General features: G+C 41.6%; 1 long non-coding RNA gene across 1 annotated transcript; it reads right to left on the bottom strand.

Moving 5' to 3' along the window:
• Positions 1-3,312: 3,312 nt before the first annotated feature.
• Positions 3,313-4,653, bottom strand: LOC114427726 (uncharacterized). The gene is made up of 4 exons (XR_003669477.1): positions 4,465-4,653; positions 3,759-3,952; positions 3,616-3,684; positions 3,313-3,491 (listed from the first exon to the last, which is right to left on the bottom strand). It is a non-coding gene; the product is annotated as an uncharacterized LOC114427726 (long non-coding RNA).
• Positions 4,654-9,123: the final 4,470 nt, after the last annotated feature.

The following is a 9,123-nucleotide window of genomic DNA, read 5'->3' on the forward strand; positions in this document are numbered from 1 at the left end:
TTCTCTTTCCTCTCACAAAAATGTCGTACAGCCGCCGAGTCGTAACATCCTGTAGGTCCTCCCCGCCCTGCAAAAAGGAGAAGGCACACGTTTCGCCAGCCTCGGCTGGCTGTCTCCTGTTCCCCAGCGCCTTTATCCAGCGCCGGGGAACAGCAGCAGCCAGCTTGTCAAAGACATCCACTATTACATTTTTAATGAACCGTATCTTTTTCTCTCTTAAGATGGCCAGGGTCCCCGCAGCCTCAAAACCACCGGCTGGGTCGACGACATCCCCGAGCCGGACTACTCCAGCTCGTTCCAGGGCCGCGCAGACCACCTCCTTCCCTCCCCAGTTAACCTCTGGGTTGTTAAAGAGGGGCTGCGCGATCGCCTGTAGGATGCCGCCGACCCTGGCTTCCAGTAGAGGTCTCACCTCAGCCCACGCCGTCATGATCTCCTCTGCCAGAGGGTCCATCCTCGCCCCACTCTTTGGCGGCTTCCTCTGGCAGAGTGCCCAGATCCCCAGGGGCGGCCCAAGACCCAGATCTTTCATTATTGATTTTTTCCATGTTGCATTGTTGTTTATATCTATTAGTTTTTTGACCAACTTAACTCGGAGGGCTTTTTTCCTTGCATTAATTGAAATGAGTCTCAGGCCGCCCCTTTCCTCGGGCTGGATCATGACGTCATGGGCCACCTGGTTCATACTAGACCTCCACAGGAAGCCACCGATGATTCTGTTGATGTTATTCTCCAGCTGCGGGGACAGAGGACAGACAGCCAGTGTGTGATTTATTGTGGACATCATGAGTGAATTGATTACTATTATTTTTCCCCTAATGCCCAGCTGCCGTTGTTTCCAGATGTTTGTTATATTCCTAATGTTGTCTGTTAAAATCCCCCAGTTTTTTTCATTCGCCCTCACCTCGTCGTGTCCACACCACACCCCAAGCACCTTTAGTTCCCCTTCAGCTACCTTAAAACCCCACGTGTTATCAGTGCCCTGTGCATCCCCACACATCAAAATTTGTGATTTAACTAAATTCATTTTTGCACCCGATGCTTTACAATAATTTTTAATAGTATCCACCACCTCGCTAACACTGTCCCTATCTCTAACCATAATGTTGGTATCATCCGCGTACTGCACAATTTTGCAGCACTCGGAATCATTTACCCTAAGCCCTACAATATTTACATTTTGTCTGACCGCTTCTGCCAGAGGCTCAGTCACCAAGCTGAAGAGCATGGCAGACAGCAGACAGCCCTGTCGGATCAACCTGTTTAACGGAAACGCACCGGTGCATGTGCCGTTTAGCTTGACACAGCTAGTGGCTCCTTTATACAGAATCCTGATCCAATTTATGTACCGCTCTCCGAAACCCATCCTTTCCATGACCTGCCACAGAAAAGAGTGTTCCACACGGTCAAAAGCCTTCTCAAAATCTACACTAATCAGAAAACCCCCTTCAGTGTACATGTGTTTTATCAGGCATCTGACGGCCAGGATCGAGTCAGCGATGTCCCGACCCGGCACGCCATATGCCTGAGTGCTTCCCACCACCTCCTCTATTACTATTTTGAGTCTATTTGCTAACACCCGTGCGACTATCTTATAATCTGTATTTAATAAACTAATTGGCCTATAATTTTCTAATCTGTCCCTATCTCCTTTCTTTTTATAAACTAAAGTGATCACCCCTCTTGCAAACCCCTCTGTGACTCTCTGTGTTTTTTCAATATGTGTGAAAACTTTGCCCAGGATGGGAGCAAGGCAACGGCCGAACGCTTGATAGAATTCGGCCGTTAACCCGTCCCATCCCGGGCTTCGTTTGGTGTTCAGTGATTTTATTGCATCTGTGATTTGTTGAGTGGTGAGGTCGGAGTCACAGAAATTCCTGTCTGCTTCATCCAGTTTTCTCTCCAACAATTGGATGTGTTTTTTCATTTCTCCCTCATCCGTTCCTTCGCTGTTGTATAATTTCTTATAAAATTCCTGTGTTGTTTTTAAAACCCCCTCCAATCGTGTTTCTTGCCCTCCCTCACTGTTTACTAGATTATGTATGTATGTTTCTGTTTCTGTTTTTCTAACCCTAAAAAATAACTTGATGACTTTTCCCCCTCCACTAAATATTTTGTTTTGGCCCTAATTGCTGCTGCTTTACATTTCTCGATGGTTAAGTTGTGTAGTTTTCCCTGCGCAGCTGCTAAAATCCCCGTATCCCTCCCCGGATCTTTCGTTATTTTTTCCGTTTCAGTTTTAACGATTTCCAATAATTCTTTTTCCTCCTCGTTCTCTTCCCATTTCTTTCTTTTGCACTCTCTGATGCACATTTTTTTCAATTTTTTAACTTCCTCCCACCATACTAGTGGATCTTCTACTTCCTCTATTTCGTTTTTAATCATTTCTATATAATTATTTATTTTATTTTTAAATTTTTCATTTTCTAGTATTTCATTATTTAATATCCATAATCCTCCGTTCCTGAGCCTGCTTGCCCCTCTCAGAATCACCTGGAGAAGCGAGTGATCACTCCATCTGTTGGGCGTGTATCTGACGGCGTCCACATCTGCGACCACCCCAGGAGACACCAGCGCCAGGTCAATGCCCGCTATGCACACAGGAACGTGACGTCATTTCCGCTGAAAGGTCGGGATGCATGCAAACATCCGGTAACTGTTGAATGCGCGCTGGACTGCACACACTATGCTAGCTTATCTTTTTTCATCACTGCTCGTCAATCTTCGCTGCAAACTTTTGTGTTTTTTTGTTACTATGCGTCTAACTCTAGCCACCTCTACATATAAATATGACATGTAAACGCACAAAATTATCCTTTCAAAAACGTGAGGACAGCAGCTCTAGCCACCACTGTTGTGTGCCTTTCTGCACAGCATCAGCTAGGTGTAATTCGTACCTGAGTTTCCACACTTTCCCGAAAGATGAAGAGTTACAGAGACGGTGGGTAATTAACATCAGGAGAGACCGTTTCATAGTCACTAGTAGTTCCCGAGTGTGTTCACGACACTGGAAGACGACGACTGCGGTCTGGAGCCGTGCCTGTACTGTTTCATATTCAGCACAGTGATACCCCTTGCACTTACAGGTAGCATTAACCAACTTTTTACTGTTGCCTGTCTTTTGGTGAACTATCAAAATGGTCCCTTGGTGAAAGCCTGGGCAAGAAATGGCTAATCTAAACATTAAAAAAAGAAACAGTATGTAATGATTTTCTTACTTTCATTTGCAAAAAATACAATGAATACAAATGAAATGAAATACAAAGAATACAATGTACAATAACAATACAATTAACAAAATAAATGACTATATTTTAAAATGCTTGATTTCATGTTTTTATTATTGTGTTGAATTCACTTATGCATGGCTTGTCAGCTGAGATGTTCATTTGGCAGATTAGTGGAAGAGACTCCGCCTTCATTCCAGCATAGGCAGGTCCAGGGTAGAGGGAACTGGGAGCTCACCGCTGTAGGCCTTGTAAAGTGCAGCTCTGAAATAACAGGTAGTCAACATTATTTGTGTACACAGACATTTAACAGCAACAGCAAAAAGGAATAATATCAATCAACAATCAATAGCAAACACACTGTTAAATTAAATTTGCATCTACATACCTAACTCCACTGGCTGAAGTAGCACCTGGTTTGGGCTTTATAACAACCATGGCATCCTGGTTTCACCCCCTGTTTATTGAAACAGTGGTAGGAAAGTGACTGGTAAGTGTGACACAAGCATTAGATACTTAAATGATACAAACCATTGTTCGCGGTTTATGCCACTTCTGTTCCGTCTCTGTGCATGAAAGGACTGGAGGGACAACAGACATGCCACATTCAGAATAGTGAGCTGTCTGGAAAAGCAATGCAACCAAGTGGTTCCAGATCCACAACCCGCTACACAAGTGCAGTAGCTGGAAATCAGCACATCTGGCTGTGAATCACGTAATGTCATCTGAAACGCACAGAGGCAAAAATACAATGTTCAAAACTAAATCAATAACCGCAATAGGAGCAAACCTCTCCTGTCAGGTTGTTAGTGGTGTAAGCCACTCATATCCTGTCACATGTAACATTAGTGCTGTTCTGCATCACCCGCCTACTGGCATACTTGGCTATACTGTCTCATTCTTGTGCAGTATTGCACATGAACCAAGTAATGCAATAGTTCAATGAACAAGCTTTCTTTGAACTTAATTTTAACTCCAGTTAAAATGCACATTTGAGTGGTGTCATGTTCTGCATTAATGAAACAAGACTACAAATAATGCATTACAACCTGTACCAGCTAAACTTTGAAATTGTTCTTATAAACTGTCACAACACTGGTCTTGTCTCTAACAATAAGTTCCGAGTCAATTCTAGTAACATGATTAAAATGAAGCAGGACGGATCATGACAAAAAAACACCAGTCACATCACTAGGCTAGTAGCGCAGGCTAGCTAGAGCTAGCGTTGACAACTTACCTTCGAAATTGCAGAGATACGAGGACGCATAGAACTTGAAACCCTTTTCAAGCTTACTCTGTGGCGTTGTACTCGATGTTCTTACAATACGACGTACATCGTTAACAGAAAACTTTGGTAACTCCAAAAGGCCCCGAGTGAACTTACACTCTGCCATGTTCCTGGCACGTCTGCACAGTCCGACCGGAAATACCGTTCCATCCTTACATCAATCCCGGAAATGATGGCTGCATAGAGCCCATTCTTGTTTGTTTCAGCTTTCCCTTAACTAGTTGTCTCCTGGAGTAGTCGCACACGCCGGGGTTGAGGACTCGCCACATATCTATTATATTATATTTTGCCATTATATTAAATAATTCATATCTACTAGTATCATTTCTTATATTTAGTACTTTAGTTCTTCTACTTCTTTATTTTTATTATATTTTCTTCCGTACACTTTTTGGCTCAGCGTATCTTGGGCATACTTTGTGCTATTGAAACCGTTCAAATGTCAAAATGTTCAGCTTATTGAGGACATGATGGGCCAACTTTTAGTTTTTTTCAGCTATTTATAGTTTTTAAAATATTAAGCGTTTTATAAAATTAATTTAACATTAAAGTCAATGAGAGATCTTTCAACTTTTAAAAGCTTTCAGCGTTGGCATACTTTCAGCTACAGAAACCATTCAAAGATCAAAATGTTCAGCTTTTTCAGGTCTTTTCAGCTATTACTTTTCAGAGTTCAGCTATTTATAGTTTTTAAAATATTAAGCATTTTATAAAATTAATTTAACATTGAAGTCTATGAGAGAGCCCTTCAGAGTCTTCAACTTTTAAAAGTTTTCAGCGCCTGCATACTTTCAGCTACAGAAACCATTCAAAGATCAAAATGTTCAGCTTCTTCTGCTCTTTTCAGCTATTACTTTTCAGAGTTCTCCTGTTTCTAGTTTTCAAATGGTTAACAGTTTTATACCAAGTGGTTTTGAGGTCTCCTCTGAGTTTAACATTAGTGTGTATTGCGTGGAGACTTCAAAGGCAGAGTGGGTGATGTCATCGCTTAGAGTGCGGGAGGGAAAAAAATTAAACCAGTTTCTGCGTTTCTATCCTGCTGCCATGTCTGCACCTTTTATCTGACAGGGATAATTTGGCCACCAGTTCGAAGGAAAAATGGTTTGGGTTCTGATGGTGTCACTCTTAAAACTCAACACCAAACAGTTTTGCCTGTAAATTGAGCTGTTCGGGGGGAGTGCCGGTCATTCTTCCATTAAGACATAATGTAAAACCAAAAACAGAGAAGCAGAGCTGCCATATTTTCTAACTCGCCGCCATCTCCACATCTTCGACATCCCAGACATAAAAATCGTACCAGTTGTAGAGCAACTTCTTGGAATTCTGACGGTGTTCTTATTTTTTGTCTAAAGTCTTCGGTTTGGAGACACCGAGGCATTGTTCGGAGGGTGCAACCCCCATTAAAATACATGGGATCTGCCTGAGAGGAGTAAAAGGAGAACCACACAGGTGTCTTAAATAGGGCTTAATTAGGTAGGCAGGGCTGTTACCATGGTGACAGGCTGACACACAGAACTGGCATACAAAGCAGCCATATTTGTAGTCTTTATCCATCATTACGCATGATATGTGCCATATTCATTGCTATGGAGCTGTTTGCTACATATCTACATCAAAATCATTTATTCTCCCTAAGCCTCAGCTATTATTCCAAGATCAGACAATTCACCTGCTGTTCAAAGCAATTATTCAGCTCCTGTTCAGATTAATTCAGCTGTTTTATGACTGCTTCAGATATTATTTAGATTAATTCAGCTGTTACATGCAGATTTCATATTCTCAAAGAGTTCAAAGCAATCGTTCAAATAAGCATTCAAAGCAATGCTTCAGCTTCTGCAATCAAACTTGCATTTTCTTCAGGAAATGCTTTTTCTAGTTAGTTTAGTGCTTTTTCTAGTTAGTTTAGTTCTTCTACGTCTTTATTAGTTTGATTGCAGAGCAATCAAACTTTAGTTCTTCTACTTCTTTATTTTTATTATTATATTTTCTTCCGTACACTTTTTGGCTCAGCGTATCTTGGGCATACTTTGTGCTATTGAAACCGTTCAAATGTCAAAATGTTCAGCTTATTGAGGACATGATGGGTCAACTTTTAGTTTTTTTCAGCTATTTATAGTTTTTAAAATATTAAGCGTTTTATAAAATTAATTTAACATTGAAGTCTATGAGAGATTTTTCAACTTTTAAAAGCTTTCAGCGTTGGCATACTTTCAGCTACAGAAACCATTCAAAGATCAAAATGTTCAGCTTTTTCAGGTCTTTTCAGCTATTACTTTTCAGAGTTCAGCTATTTATAGTTTTTAAAATATTAAGCGTTTTATAAAATTAATTTAACATTGAAGTCTATGAGAGAGCCCTTCAGAGTCTTCAACTTTTAAAAGTTTTCAGCGCCTGCATACTTTCAGCTACAGAAACCATTCAAAGATCAAAATGTTCAGCTTCTTCTGCTCTTTTCAGCTATTACTTTTCAGAGTTCTCCTGTTTCTAGTTTTCAAATGGTTAACAGTTTTATACCAAGTGGTTTTGAGGTCTCCTCTGAGTTTAACATTAGTGTGTATTGCGTGGAGACTTCAAAGGCAGAGTGGGTGATGTCATCGCTTAGAGTGCGGGAGGGAAAAAAATTAAACCAGTTTCTGCGTTTCTATCCTGCTGCTATGTCTGCACCTTTTATCTGACAGGGATAATTTGTCCACCAGTTCGAAGGAAAAATGGTTTGGGTTCTGATGGTGTCACTCTTAAAACTCAACACCAAACAGTTTTGCCTGTAAATTGAGCTGTTCGGGGGGAGTGCCGGTCATTCTTCCATTAAGACATAATGTAAAACCAAAAACAGAGAAGCAGAGCTGCCATATTTTCTAACTCGCCGCCATCTCCACATCTTCGACATCCCAGACATAAAAATCGTACCAGTTGTAGAGCAACTTCTTGGAATTCTGACGGTGTTCTTATTTTTTGTCTAAAGTCTTCGGTTTGGAGACACCGAGGCGTTGTTCGGAGGGTGCAACCCCCATTAAAATACATGGGATCTGCCTGAGAGGAGTAAAAGGAGAACCACACAGGTGTCTTAAAGAGGGCTTAATTAGGCAGGCAGGGCTGTTACCATGGTAACAGGCTGACACACAGAACTGGCATACAAAGCAGCCATATTTGTAGTCTTTATCCATCATTACGCATGATATGTGCCATATTCATTGCTATGGAGCTGTTTGCTACATATCTACATCAAAATCATTTAGTCTCCCTAAGCCTCAGCTATTATTCCAAGATCAGACAATTCATCTGCTGTTCAAAGCAATTATTCAGCTCCTATTCAGATTAATTCAGCTGTTTTATGACTGATTTCAGCTGTTTTATGAGTGATTCAGCTATTTTATGACTGCTTCAACTAATAGTCAGAATAATTCAGCTGTTTTATGAGTGATTCCGCTAACATTCAGATTAACTGAGCTGTTTTATGACTGATTCTAAATTCATATTTTGATGATCATCATTTTTTATCAAAGTATTTTATGGAATTAAATGTATTTACAAACACTGAAATCAGATTGTATTTACAAATCCTGTACAAACGTAACCACAGCTTTTGTAATGTTTATAGCCTGTTTATGCACTGTTTTAAGAATCAACACATTTCAGAGGTCAAACAATACTGTCTGCCAGACCTATTGTTCAATCTACTATCATTCTATGAACTTCTACATGCCCAACTACCTGAACATTATTATTATTATTAATAACTGAATAACACAGAGGGGGAAACTGATACCAAAAGAATGTGTTTATTTACAATATATACACACTGATATACACTGCAGCAAAGATGCTGTGCTGGTGGCAGGATGCTGCAGTGAAGCAGATGCCGGGCTGGCCACAGTACTCAGAGAAGAGGATTGGGGAGGGGCTGTCTTTTAAATCTGGCCATGCCGGCTGTAGTGGCTGTGCCAAGAGAGCTTCTCTCTGAGGTGTGGATGGATGCTGCACCGGTCCTGCAGTTGAAGCCTTTAGAGACTCAATTGCTTGCTGAAGCACCTCGGTCTCCTGAGCTTGGCTCCATTTGTTGTACCTGGGAAAAAAGAAAACAACAAAACGGTAGGTTTTAAAGAAGCAATATATTAATGGAGACAGTACTGTCTCCATTCCTGTTCACACTCTATACATCGGACTTCAGACACTGCTCACAGTCCTGCCACCTGCAGAAGTTCTCGGATGACTCTGCCATTGTGGGCTGTACCAGCAGAGGTCGGGAGGCGGAGTATATGAGTGTGGTGGACAGCTTTGTGGAGTGGTGCGGACAGAACCACCTGCAGCTGAATGTCACAAAGACAAGAGAGCTGGTGGTGGACTTCAGGAAGCACCAGACACTCCCAAACCCGGTCAGCATCAAGGGTACCAACGTGGACATTGTGGACAGCTACAAATACCTGGGTGTCCACATTGACCACAAACTGGACTGGTCCACAAACGCAGAGGCAATATACAGGAAGGGACAGAGTCGCCTGTATCTACTGAGGAGACTCAGGTCCTTTAACGTCTGCCAGACCATGCTGCAGATGTTTTACCACTCGGTGGTCTCCAGCGTCATCTTCTACGCTGTAGTGTGCTGGGGCA

Source organism: Parambassis ranga, chromosome 22, assembly GCF_900634625.1.
Source record: "Parambassis ranga chromosome 22, fParRan2.1, whole genome shotgun sequence".
NCBI lineage: Eukaryota > Metazoa > Chordata > Actinopteri > Ambassidae > Parambassis > Parambassis ranga.